Source organism: Anabas testudineus, chromosome 13 (assembly GCF_900324465.2).
Source record: "Anabas testudineus chromosome 13, fAnaTes1.2, whole genome shotgun sequence".
Taxonomy (NCBI): domain Eukaryota; kingdom Metazoa; phylum Chordata; class Actinopteri; order Anabantiformes; family Anabantidae; genus Anabas; species Anabas testudineus.
The window spans coordinates 24,150,077-24,162,789 of NC_046622.1; the positions used below are offsets into that span (position 1 = coordinate 24,150,077).

The 12,713-nt window shown below is 38.5% G+C and overlaps 1 protein-coding gene across 8 annotated transcripts in view; it reads left to right on the forward strand.

Annotated features, from left to right (window-relative positions):
• LOC113148183 (RNA-binding protein Musashi homolog 2-like) overlaps positions 1-12,713 on the forward strand; it is a 200,322-nt gene that overhangs the window by 119,472 nt on the left and 68,137 nt on the right. The gene's annotated exons all lie outside the window — the stretch shown is intronic.

Consider the following 12,713-nt stretch of genomic DNA (forward strand, 5'->3'; position numbering starts at 1 on the left):
GATTAACCACTTTCTGATTCTGGCCTCCAATGATCATAAAAACAAAGCCTATTAGCATCCAGTCATGCAGTAGGGCAGTTTTCAGATTACTACAGGAGAGCCAAAAGAGCTAACTAGCAAGAAATATGATGTTGATTCTTTAGGTCAGGTCCTGAAATATTTGATTTTATAATAGAATTTATTCAACAACAATGCATTGTGTTTATCTTGGCAGAAATGTTTGGGTCCTTCAGTCAATGTATTTTTTCCAGTCAATTATGGAAGAGCAGACAGGCAAGTAACTTCATGTAAACCCAAGGCTCGGGGTAGGGCAGGGTTAACTGGTTAGGCTATATGAGACAACAAACTTTACCTCTTTAAACACAGTGATTGGGAAAAATATCTGGGATAGGTTTAAGCACAAAATAAACAAAAAAGCAGTGTATTTTTACTAAGCTTAAATAAAATACACTGCCCATCCAAAAAAAAAAAGTCACATACTTGTTTCATAATCGTTTCAATCAGCTTCTGCAATGTTAGAACATGTCTTCCCATCCAGAGTTGCATTCATTTTTCACCAAGACTGATGAATCCTGGCATTGTCTTGGAATATACCTGTGCCACCATAGAAGAAAAAATCAATTGAAGGAATAACCTGGTCATTCAGTATATTCAGCTGACCTCATTTTTTGGACACATAACGTTTCTGAACCGAGACCTGACCAACTGCAGCAACCCCAGATCATAGCACTTCCCCCACAGGCTTGTACAGTAGGCACTACGCATGACGGGTGCAACTTTTCATCTGCCTCTCTTCTTACGCTGATGCACCCATCACTCTAGAACACGGTAAATCTGGACTTATCAGACCGCATGACCTTCTTCTACTGGACAGTTCTTAACCCAGTTTTAGTAGTTTCATCAGTCTCCTTAGATGTTTTCTTTGCCTGATTCATGCCAAAAATTTGACCTTTCTGAAGCAGATTAACATCTTTTCTATGGCCACAGGATGTGTCTTCTGACATGGTTGTTTAAGAAATGAGAAACTACTCACAACATCAGTTATGGTAAATACATTGTTGCCAGGTGGGCAACATCATCCATGCAGTAATTATCCAATGGGAGGCTTGTACCTATTTGCAAGTGGTGAGTTTTTTTGTTTGTTTGTTTGTTTTTTTTTGGACAGGCAATGTTTATGTTTACCTTTAAAGCTTGTGCTTCCTTAGCTTTACATTTGTTACATTACTTGTGTTACATTAATAATATAATATTTTAATTAAAAATTAAATGAAAATTAGAATTAAAAGAAACAACACTGATTATTTAAAAAGAAAAACAAACACCATTGATCTGGTTCTGAAGTCTAATGTTTGTTGACCTTTACATCCCACAACCAACAGTTTCGAAAGACAGTAGAATGATTAATGTCTTGTAACATGTATAAAATTGTTCATTAAATTGTGCGAACACAGATATCAATCTGATCAAAACATTTTACCAAATATGTTTTGTTTATTGTCTTTATTTGATTAGGAAATTATAACATTGACTTTAAATGGTGTAGGCATAAGACACTACTGTACTGAAACCTGTAGTTTGTTGACACACAGTATGTCTGAGTAGCTGCCATCTGCATTGATTTCTTTCTAATAATGTAGACATGGATCAGACATCAACTCAGGTAAATCCTGCTTCTTTTCCTTCTAACAAGTCAGAGCCACTCCATGAGAAAAGGCTTTTTGCTGTCCTCCTTTTCCTCCACCTCCTTGTTCACCTTGTGCGTTTTCTCTCCCAGCCCATCAGTCTGCTAAAAGTATTTCTCTCTGCTCATTACAATGTAGTGTGATGGCTTGCTGCCTCAATCGATTCCTCTGTCCACTCTCATTTACTTTACAAGGGATCCTGCTTCTAAAGAGCTTAACTGTCTTTTCTCCCCCTTTTTCCTCCTCCTCACACCTTCTCTTTCTTGTTTTTGACTAACAGGATGTGTAAATAAGGAAATAACTCTCATTGATACATGCCGATTTATTTATTGGCACACCGCTTTGTTGTATCGGCCCAATTCTCCCATAAGATCCCCCAAGGTGACGAGGGACTATTAAGTTTTGTATTAATTTCTGTATGTGTTACATACACTTCCCATCCAAAAAAAGTCATATACTCTATTACCCATTTGCATAGTTTAATCAAGGAGGTGACTTTTTTCAGGCTGCTGCTGAAGGAGCAGCACAGAGCCTCTACTGTCTGATGCAGCAGGTGAGAGGTACTGTCCAAAATAGATGTCAGCTTGGCTAGTATCCTCCTCTCACACACCTCCTCTACAGAGTCCAACTGGCAGCCCAGGATAGAGCTGGCCCTCCTGACCCGCTTGTTTAGTCTATTCCTGTCTTGGTCCGTGCTGCCTACATCCCAGCAGGGTACCTTGTAAAGGACAACTGAGGCTACCACAGAGTCATAAAATGTTCTTAACAGAGGCCTCCACACTTGTATAGGTCATCAGTGTTATGGGATCTGTCCAGTTTATATTTTAGGTGAACACCCAGGTACTTAAAACTGTCCACCATCTCTCTGTCCGTGCCTTGAATGCTCACCAGTGTGTGAGGTAGTGTCTTTCTCTGGAAGTCTATCACCATCTCCTTCGTTTTGCTGGTGTTCAAGGACAGGTGGTTGTGCTCACACCAGGTGGAGGGAATGGTGCTGGAATTAAATATGTCAAAAAAACAGATTAACATCAATGGACATGCACTGACATCCTCTCCAGCTGTCCCTCTGACTGCACTCTGTCCATGGCCAGAGAACGTCTTCAGGCTTCCCCACACATCTTGTGCATTGTTCTCCTCTAGCCGCTGCTTCAGCTTCTTCTTGGAGCTGTCCTTGGCCCACCTGATTAGGTATTGGAAACAATGATGCCTTGGTCTAGATTTGAGAGGAGGTACCCCAAGACACCATCCATCATCTCATTAGGGGCATGCCCAGACATTGTCAGGTATGCATACAAGCAAGTGGGGGCCATACAAAAAACTGAGTACCATTTTGAGCAGAACCTGCTGTGTCATTTTTTTACTTTGATTTTCTTTCTGTCTGTCTGTCTGTTCTGTCTTTGAAATCAATCCCTTCATACCTAGCATTAGGTTAGTGTGTGTGTGTGTGTGTGTGTGTGTGTGTGTGTGTGTGTGTGTGTGTGTGTGTATGTATACACTGCCCGTCCAAAAAAAATTACCACTTGAATATAACAAAGCAAATAAGTAAGAGCCTTCCAATAGATAATGACTGCATTTGGTGATTAAGTTTCAGCTGCCAACACGTTATTTAATCCTAACTGATGCAACAAGTAGCTTCTCTTTGCTTAAACAACCATGTCATGATAGACATGGAAGACACGTGAAACAGATGTTAATCTGTTTGAGTTTAACAAAGCAAAGAAAACATCTAAGGAGACTGTTGAAACTACTACAATTGGGTTAAAAACTGTCCAATGGAGGAAGGTCATGTGGTCTGATGAGTCCTGTTCCAAAGTTAGGGGAGTATCAGGGTATGAAGAGAGGCGAATGTACCCATCATACCTAGTGCCTACTGTACAAGTCTGTGTACTAGGGTTGCTGCAGTTGGTCAGGTCTAGGTTCAGCAACGTTATGTGTCCAAAGAATGAGGTCAGCTGACTACCTGAATATACTGAATGACCAGGTTATTTCATCAATGGATTTTTTCTTCCCTGAAGACACGGGCATATTCCAGGATGACAATGCCAGGATTCATCAGGCTTAAATTGTAAAAGAGACATCATTTTCACACATAGATCAGCCTCTACAGAGTCCAGACCCTAACCCCACTGAGCATCTTTGGGATGTGATGGAGAAGACTTTGTGCAGCAGTCTGACTATCCCATCATCAATACAAGATCTTGGCAAAAAATGAATGGCAAAAAATGAATGCAAAGGTGTAAGTATTGCGACAGCAAGCTTGAATTATGCTAGAAAAGGTAGACGCTGTCTTCATTGCAGCATCTTATCTCTGCTCCGTGCTGCCATCGCTTGCTCTTGTCTGTTTTCCAGGTGAGGTGGAGTTCATCTCAAATGAACCAAATGGTAGGTGATCAGGGAACAAAATGTAGAGATAATGACATGAAATAAGGAAAGCTGGACTTACCAGAGATGGACCAAAAACTTGAAGATGGGCACAAGGCTGAGTATTCTGGGAACTGTAGTACTGCAGGCAATGTGGGAGAATGGAGGATTCTGAGTGACACAATCTGGGGGAGGCTGTAGAACTGCAGACCTGCTTACAAAGGAAAGCAGGAAGTAGAGGTGTTTAAGATGAAAGGTGATTAGTGGAGAGTAGACAGGAGCAAGTCAAACCAAATCAAACCAAATATGGGCAGGGCATGAAGAGGCTAAAGCTCATGACAAAGTTAAAAAGAGAGAGGCGGTAAGAAGCAGCTAGGTGAACTAACTGCATTTGAAAATGTCTAACTCTGTGCTGTCCTTCACCATGCAGCAGCTGTATGACCATGAGCTGCCGTCAGCTTGTGTCACGAGCCTAGCAAAGGGCACAAAACATGGAATGTTAGGCAATATAAAAAACACTTGATGTATATAGTTTAAATAGTGGTTTAACCCACTGTCACTAGAAAACATTCAATTTTGACACGCCAAAGACAACAGGGCAACTTGGGGTTCAGTTGAATAAGAACACTTTGATATGTGCAGCCAGGAGGATCTGAAGATTAAAAGTCCACTCCCATGATCGAACCATAGCAAACTAACTCATTCATTCATATTTATTTAAATAATTTCATTGTATCTAATACGAAAGGAAATCAAGAGCTCTGATGATGTTTCAGGATCAGGAGTTAACTGCAAATTGTTAGACAGAGTTAGACACACATTTAATAACACTTAAAGAGAAAACCACAAATATATGAACAGAGGCATTTAAGTAGTAGACAAAGAGACTCTTTCTTTTCCTTCTCTCTCAACACCAACACACGCACACACACACAAAGCCCGAGAGCTCCCACTGACTCTCCCACATTGATGGAATGTAGAAATTGGATGCCATTTGTGACAATGCTGTCATGGTGTGTGTCTGTATGTAAATGACTTCTCACACTTGGGAGTAAATTGAACAGGGTTGCAGGGAGAGATGGAGATTGAACAGTGAAAACACAGAGGGAGAAGGGGGGTGAAAAAACACGAAAAGCAGGGGTATTCTAATGGAGAGAAACAAACAAATGTACAGCCAGTGTCTCTCATAAACTTTGAGTGACTGAATCTTCTCATTTGTCCCTGGCATTTATTAGCTGCACAGTTGGCAATAACAGATCTGCAGAATATTTACACATTTACACATAGTGTAGAACAGCAGCTGTTACAGTCGTGCTTACATATTGAACTCTTTGTAGGCTTTGTTTTGTTAAGGTTTTTTTTTTTTTTTCACAGTAGAAATGCAAGTGTTATTCTATGTACTTCTGTTTTTATTGCCAGATTAATCAATACGCCAAGAGTTAATATAGTTAGAATATCTCGCTTCCCGCTGCTGTCTTTGACTCTGAGCTTCATGCAGCTTTTTATTTATCTGCTGAGTGAGGTAAAGGGGAGGAAATCCGCAAATGACGTGATGGCTCTGTTAGCTAATACACATCTTACTGCTACTGTGTGTGTGGCCTGTGACATCCCAGTCTGTTCTGCCTTTCTGTCTGTGACTGATTTAATGGCAGTTCAGTGTATCAGTGTATGTAAAACTTAAATGTGATTGAAAATAGTTCAATGACAGATAACCTAATTGAAATCAGTTTTAAAAAACAATAGATTTGCTCATTTAGCCAGTAACACATTTCAAAAGAAGAACAAACAGTCGAAAATTTGTGTAAAAAAGAGACCTGTTGGAATATGTCACTAATAATTTGGGGTAATTGGCAACATGTCAATCTCATGATTGGGTATATAAAGAGTTTATCAGAAGCTGTTGATGTGAATGTGTGGGAAGATAGTTTAGCAATATAAGAATGAAGTCTCTCAGTGAAAATTAAAATGCAAGAATTTCCTTATCTACTCTTGATAATATCAGAAGATCTGGAGAAATCCTAAAATCTGTATCTGTACCATAATCTTTTAACTTCTATCCTGTTCTGCACATGTTGGAGATCACTGCACGGGTGCTGTTGATCGATGCATCCACAAACAAGCTAAACCTATACCCAAAAAATGCATCAAATCATTTTTCAGCTTGCTTCTATGCTGCATGTATATGAAAGGTATCAAACATCCCTCCGCCTTCCTCATTTTAAAATGTCTCTGCTTCTAGTTAAGAAAGGACATTATGTCACCTTGAGGACTTCAAGAGGAGGAGTTGACCAATATTACAACTACTTCAATATCAGTATGATATGAACTGAAAAGGGGATTTTTCAGTTCAATTTTCTAGCCACAACAGATATTTTAATGTAGGGATGGCAGAGGAAATTTTGATATCATCCATATACATGTTCACCCAAACTAAAACCTAACCTGACCTAATCTAAAAAAACACATGGAAAACTTGCAAGCTTAAACATAAGTTCGATATATGTACTCAGTGTGGTCTTTGCCAAAGATCCCCAAATAAAGGAACATGTCTTTATGGTGCATGATATGCTCAGAGTTGTACCTGGCTGTTTTTTTCAGCAGAGATAATCTGTGTTGCTCTTGTCCCACATTTTGTGCTGTTAGATAAAGTATTGCTGCTTTTTCATCCATGTACGTGCTGTAGGTTTGAGAAATGTGTGGATTCATTCTGATTCTACGAATCAGCTCAGGACATTCTCTCTGTGAAACTCTCTGTGATCTACAATCTTGACATGAAATTATTTACACACATATTTCCATTTGAAGGACAACGGGGCACTGGGAGAGCATAACTGTGTGTGTTCCAGGGTTTGCTCTAATGTAAAGGTCAGCCAAGACCCCATCGATTCAGCATTATTTTCATTTGCTTGGTGATTCCGATGGGGTCTGGCATTAAAACCCTCGCTTTGATTCTGCTCACTTTGTTTTGTGAGAATCTGCAAACAGCTCTGTGTCTGTGTGTGTGTGTTTGTGCGCATGTACTATAATGTGTGTGTGCCTAACAAATCTTAATAAGTGTGATATTCCGTCCCAACGTCTCGATAATTGCTACTAGCAGTTATTACACACCTCCAATTGGAAATTGCATGTTGTCATTGAGGAACAGGTTGAAAGTAACAACTGACATCAAAATAAGTTAGAAAAGGAGAAAAAAAAATGTTTTTTCTCTATCTGACATAAGAACGCTGGAGCTTGTAGTGGTATATAGAGCGCTGTGTAGCACAAAGATGGCAGCCTGTTCAGATTATCTGATTGAATCAAGCTTCAATGTATGCTGTTATCTCATTCTGACACTTAGAGTTATTACTACAGTCTCAGGAATTTAAATTGTGATTTTCTGACCTGTGTTCCCACGCTGATTTATAAAGCAATTATTTTCAGTAAATAAGAGCCCACGTCTACACGGAAGACCAGTGTTCTTTAATAATTATGCCTTTTTATATTTAAACCCCTTCATACTGGAGAGAAGGTGGACCATTCTTTAAGATGCCTTTGCTTATTTACACCGTGAACTGAAATGAATAAAAGCTGCCCTGAAGGTGCCGGTACCTCTAGATGTTAGAGGGACTGGCACCAAGTTTTAGCAGTGTGATGTTTAACATGACCTTGAACACGACACATAACACACTTATTGGATATATGGTACATTTCTGTAGGTCCAGTACTTGTGAAAAAACTGTGATGAACATTTGCTAGTTTTATATATTTAAGACATGATTTGGACTCAAACACAGTCGATGCTTATTGTAAAGAACATTAAATGAGTCTGGTCACAGATTTGGTTTTCTAACATGTGGAAGATAAGAAACGGTGAGAAACTGAGACTCGGACCATTACAACATAGTGGAGTAGGAAGAAGTTACTGAATAAAGTCAGAGTTGGAGTAAGACTGCATGATGCACTCTCTCTGCAAGTAGTTATCAGCCCCATGGATTTAAGTGAATAAATGACCAAGGCACCTTCAGCGCACTCCACATTTGGATTACTACAGAAAGGGTCGTGCATATTCTGTATAAATAATGCATTTGTTTGGCACAAATGAAGGGTTGGGATTTTGGAAACTGAAGAACAATAATTGAACACATTCACGTTATGTTCTGTGACACATTTGATGACTGCTTAGTACTGGGTTATATAGTCAAACAGTATGACATGAATACTCACCACATCATGCACATGCATACCATACCACATACCACAAATGTATTTATCAATATTATATTTAGTTATTTGTTTTTCAGCTATTTGCTATTACTACAGTAATTAATCTCCCTTAGCTTAGTTCCCCCAGCCCTAATTATCTGCCACTGCTACTGGTCACAGTGAGTGACATTTTATTTGTTTGTGCTCTGTGCTGATCCACTTGCATGATTGGTTGCCTGCAGGGTGGCCTGTGATTGGCTGCTCGGTTCCATACTTCAATCAACACCATGCTGGCAAGATAGATGTATTTCATGGCTCACTTTTTTTCACCTTTTAGTGTATTTATTTTATACTTTCCTTGACGTAACGTCTGTGGAGATTCTCAGTCTTCTAGGTCAGGGTTCCTAAAAGTGCTGTGTGGTTTGATTTGGTTTCTTTGACTGCATGAACTTTTGTTATAAGCTCACAGTGAAAAGTGACTTAGTTGGACATCTACTGTGAACTTTGTGTTGGTTTCAGTTTTATTTAAATATCGGGAGGAGTTGATTTAAAATCTAGATTGCATCACTAATGATAGTGATCTCTCCTTTAATCTAGCTGTTCCTTTCAGCGATTGAGGTGGAGTGGTGAGTGTCTGCAGCCTTTGTCCTGCACATGTGCTCTTGCAGAAAGCCCATTAGAAACTCTGTTATGCTTCTACATGGCAGAGTAATATGAGTTTTCCAGGAGAAATCTACCTTACATGAATCAGCTTTCTCAAGAAAGACGACTGTAACCCAGTTACTCTAGTGCATGTAAATGCACTGATAGTCACACCTCTGAGGTTCTTTAGTTGTGGCCAACCTGGTGGATGTGTGTATTGGGATAAATTACTTTGCTAAAATAATAATTTATAAGTGATTCCAAACTTTTGAACAGTATTGTACTAGACAAATACCAAGACCAATAGTGTAATATTTCAGAATTTTTACTTTGGCAATTTAATTGTTAACATGTGGCCATGGAATAACTAAGATTAATTGCTCAGACTCACCGACCATATTGTTTAGCAAACTAATACACCCCACATCTGTGTAATATATTTATGTTACATTTCTTGGGTCATGGAATTGGGGCACGCTCTAAAGCTTTTATACTGTATACATTCTGTTGCTTTTCCTGTCTAGTTTGACAGTACATCCATTCTTAACAAAAAAAAAAAAAAACATTGTTGCCCATTCCTTTTTTAGTTTAATCTTTTGTGTGTTGAAAGCAAATTAAAAAGTTTGATCTTAGCCATTTTTGTGAGTCTTCTCATTTCAGTAGTTTGCTTCACAAGGCTTTCTAGTGTTGCTCTCTGATGACAGGAGAGACAGTGCACACCTTGCAACATGTTAATTTCTAACTGACATGATTAACATTTCAGCTGGCAGGCATAAAAAAAAATCCTTAGCACCATCTCATTATTCCCTGTAACAAGTAGGAAACAACAGCCTATATTGAGCACTGTTTACTGCCACATACATATATGATCTGTGATGATTAACTAATCTGCATAACTGATGCTATTCTAAAACATAACATCGTTTTTCAGACAAGCACACTTGCTGTATGCATGTGCAGTACTTGGTTTGGTGACATAACTGTAAATGTACAGTGTGCAGTAGAACTTACAGGATGTCCTGGATAAAAAGTTTCTGGCCTCTCCCATATCGGTCTCTTATATTTCAAGTTGATTTTAAAATGTCCCTAAGTGACTAATTTCTCTTGATCACCTTTTTAAATTCATGTGTCTAGGAAACTTAGGGTGTTTTGCCCCTTTATGCTTTGAACACAGACTTTTTTCTTCATTTCAAATTTTCACGTAAACAGAGTCCTACTGCAGAACCTCATTCAGTAATTCCATAAAATCTTCCCCACATGTTACATCCTGCCATGGTGCTGAAGTGCTACTGATTGGTCAATTTAGACAAAAGAACAGTTGGTCAGTGACCTGAAACAAAACCATGATGACATAATTACAGCAAACAGCATGGATACCTGAATTTCTCCTGTGTCATTTGCACTGAGATGTGCTAGTCCCCGCTGTCCCTTCTTAGCACAGAGGACAACTGTATGATTTAAGATATGTTCACACTACTTAATAATTTAAAATAATATGATAATTACACTTTGATAGTTTGCTGAAACACTGATTCTATTATTATTATTATTATTATTATTATTATTAATTACTGAATATTTACCTTTTTTTTAAAATTCAGACAATTCTGTCCTCCTCTTACTCCATAAAAGACAGACACAAAAAGGTCAGAGGTATCTTTTACCAGTGACCATACGTTCAAATCTTTTGAAGGCAGTATTGATGATGGCTTGAAGGAAAGAGGGTAGATAGCACTGTTGCCTTACAGCAAGAATGACGCAGGTTGGGTTTCTTTCTGTGGAGAGTTTACATGTTCTCCCCATGTCTGTGAGCTTTCTTTAGAACTCTCTAGCGCTTCCTCCCATCATTCAAAGACATACATGTGAAGTTAATTGGTGGGTCTGAATTGCCAAAGTGTGCGTGTGTATGGTTGTCTGTCTCTATATGTCAGCCCTGTTATAGGCGTGCGACCTGTCAGGGGTGTACCCCACTTATTGCTCAGTGACAGCTGGGATAGGCACATGTCCAAAACCTCTGGTCCCTTTTAAATTGTGATGTAACAAGCCTGATTTTGGCGGCTATTACGTATGTAGTGGCAACCATAGCAACTGTTTCTTTTTTTCCTATTAATGCTGTTAGAAAATTTGTGCTTTCCTGACTTTTCTCTGCTAGTTTTGCTTTGTTTCTTGCCTTTTTAGCCTGCTCGGCCATTTTGAGTTTTCTTAAAGAGCCTAAATGTTGTGACATAAGGTGCATTGTCACCCTGATGACTCAGAAATTGTGACTCAATAAACCATCTACACTCAGAAACATTGATCTATGTTAAATTAAAAGAGGATTACTAGTTAAATACACTTAATAGTTTATTGGGTTATATATAATAAAACTGGTTTTGATTGATGTACCCATAATGTGTATGAGTTAGTAGTACTGTTTGATTTACAGTGTCCCAAGAGTAGATTTCTACCATAGCTGACATCTCTCATCCTGTCGATGTGTGTGTGTCTGGGCTGTCAGTGTCTGACTGCCACATAACCCTCCACACCCCACTCTTGGAGCCACACTGTGCACACAACTGCCGTTCTGCTCCTCACATCACATTTCTTGTCTCTAACAGGAGGAATGTTGCACATTGTCAAGTTTTAGTTGAGAGTTGCAACAATTTAAATAATGGTATTGAAAATTGTAGCATTGCTCTATAATAATAACTACTTCAGGACCATTTCTTACCATTAGCCCCTTACCCATTGTTATCATCCAATGCAATACTGATTAACAAGGGCAATGGCTGTACGTTACAAAATGTATTTGTAGTTTATTTGTATAGGAATGTAATACTTAGGAAACAGGGTTGCTAACAGAATCCTAATCCCACTTATTTCTATGTGACAAAGTACCCTAGATGAGCAACAGTGATGTTTGAATTGCCATAGAGATTCAGGTTCAGGGATGCTTTTGCCATTACAAAGTTGTACAAATCAAAAATACGTGCCACACATTTTAATTTATTGGTTTAATCAAAACACTGCAAAGCCTCCTCTGACTCTCTGTGAAACTGTTACAGCCTCTCGACCTGCAGGCGTATCTCTTTCTCAAACACCTTAGTGCCCTACCTGGGTGGAAGAGATCAACATTTACTTTACTCCCTATTTCCTGTGACTTAGCACTAAAATGTGCCAAAAGTTGGCTGGGCTTTTTTATGGAAGCTGGTAGAAATGGTAGAGGCCCCAGGGCAAAATCAAACTTCTTGTCTTGTTTGGGGGGGTGCAGCAAAAATGATAGACAGACTGTTAGAGTCAGTACACGCGTTCATTTTTCTGCTTGAGGTTTTATGTGTTTGCACATTTGTCATTTGTCAACTGTCATAACTATCTTGCTGTGTGCTGCAGCTCAGGAGGAACTCTGGCTTTCTGGTTTGTTTCTGTAAATTTCAGCATAGACACAGAAATTAAACTAGATTAGCAACTTTTTGTTTGTTTGTCAACAACAGATCATGTTGCGGATTTTTACTAATGTGGATTCTAATTTCTCATTCTCTAAGTACAATTTGTGTTGAAGAAGCTGTTGAAAGTTCAAGTTATTTAAAACACCTCCGCCTCCACTGCAACAGCAAAATAGTACTTACACATAATCCATGAATTTATGTGTAACACATGCATTACACATTAATGCATGATTAATGATAAGTGAGTGATATATATATATATATATATATATATATATATATATATATATATATATATATATATATATATATATATATATATATATATATATATATAATAATATAACAATGATGGAAAATGTTTTCTTTATTTACTACTGTTCTTTTAATACATTAAGTACATTTCCTGATTATGCTGTAC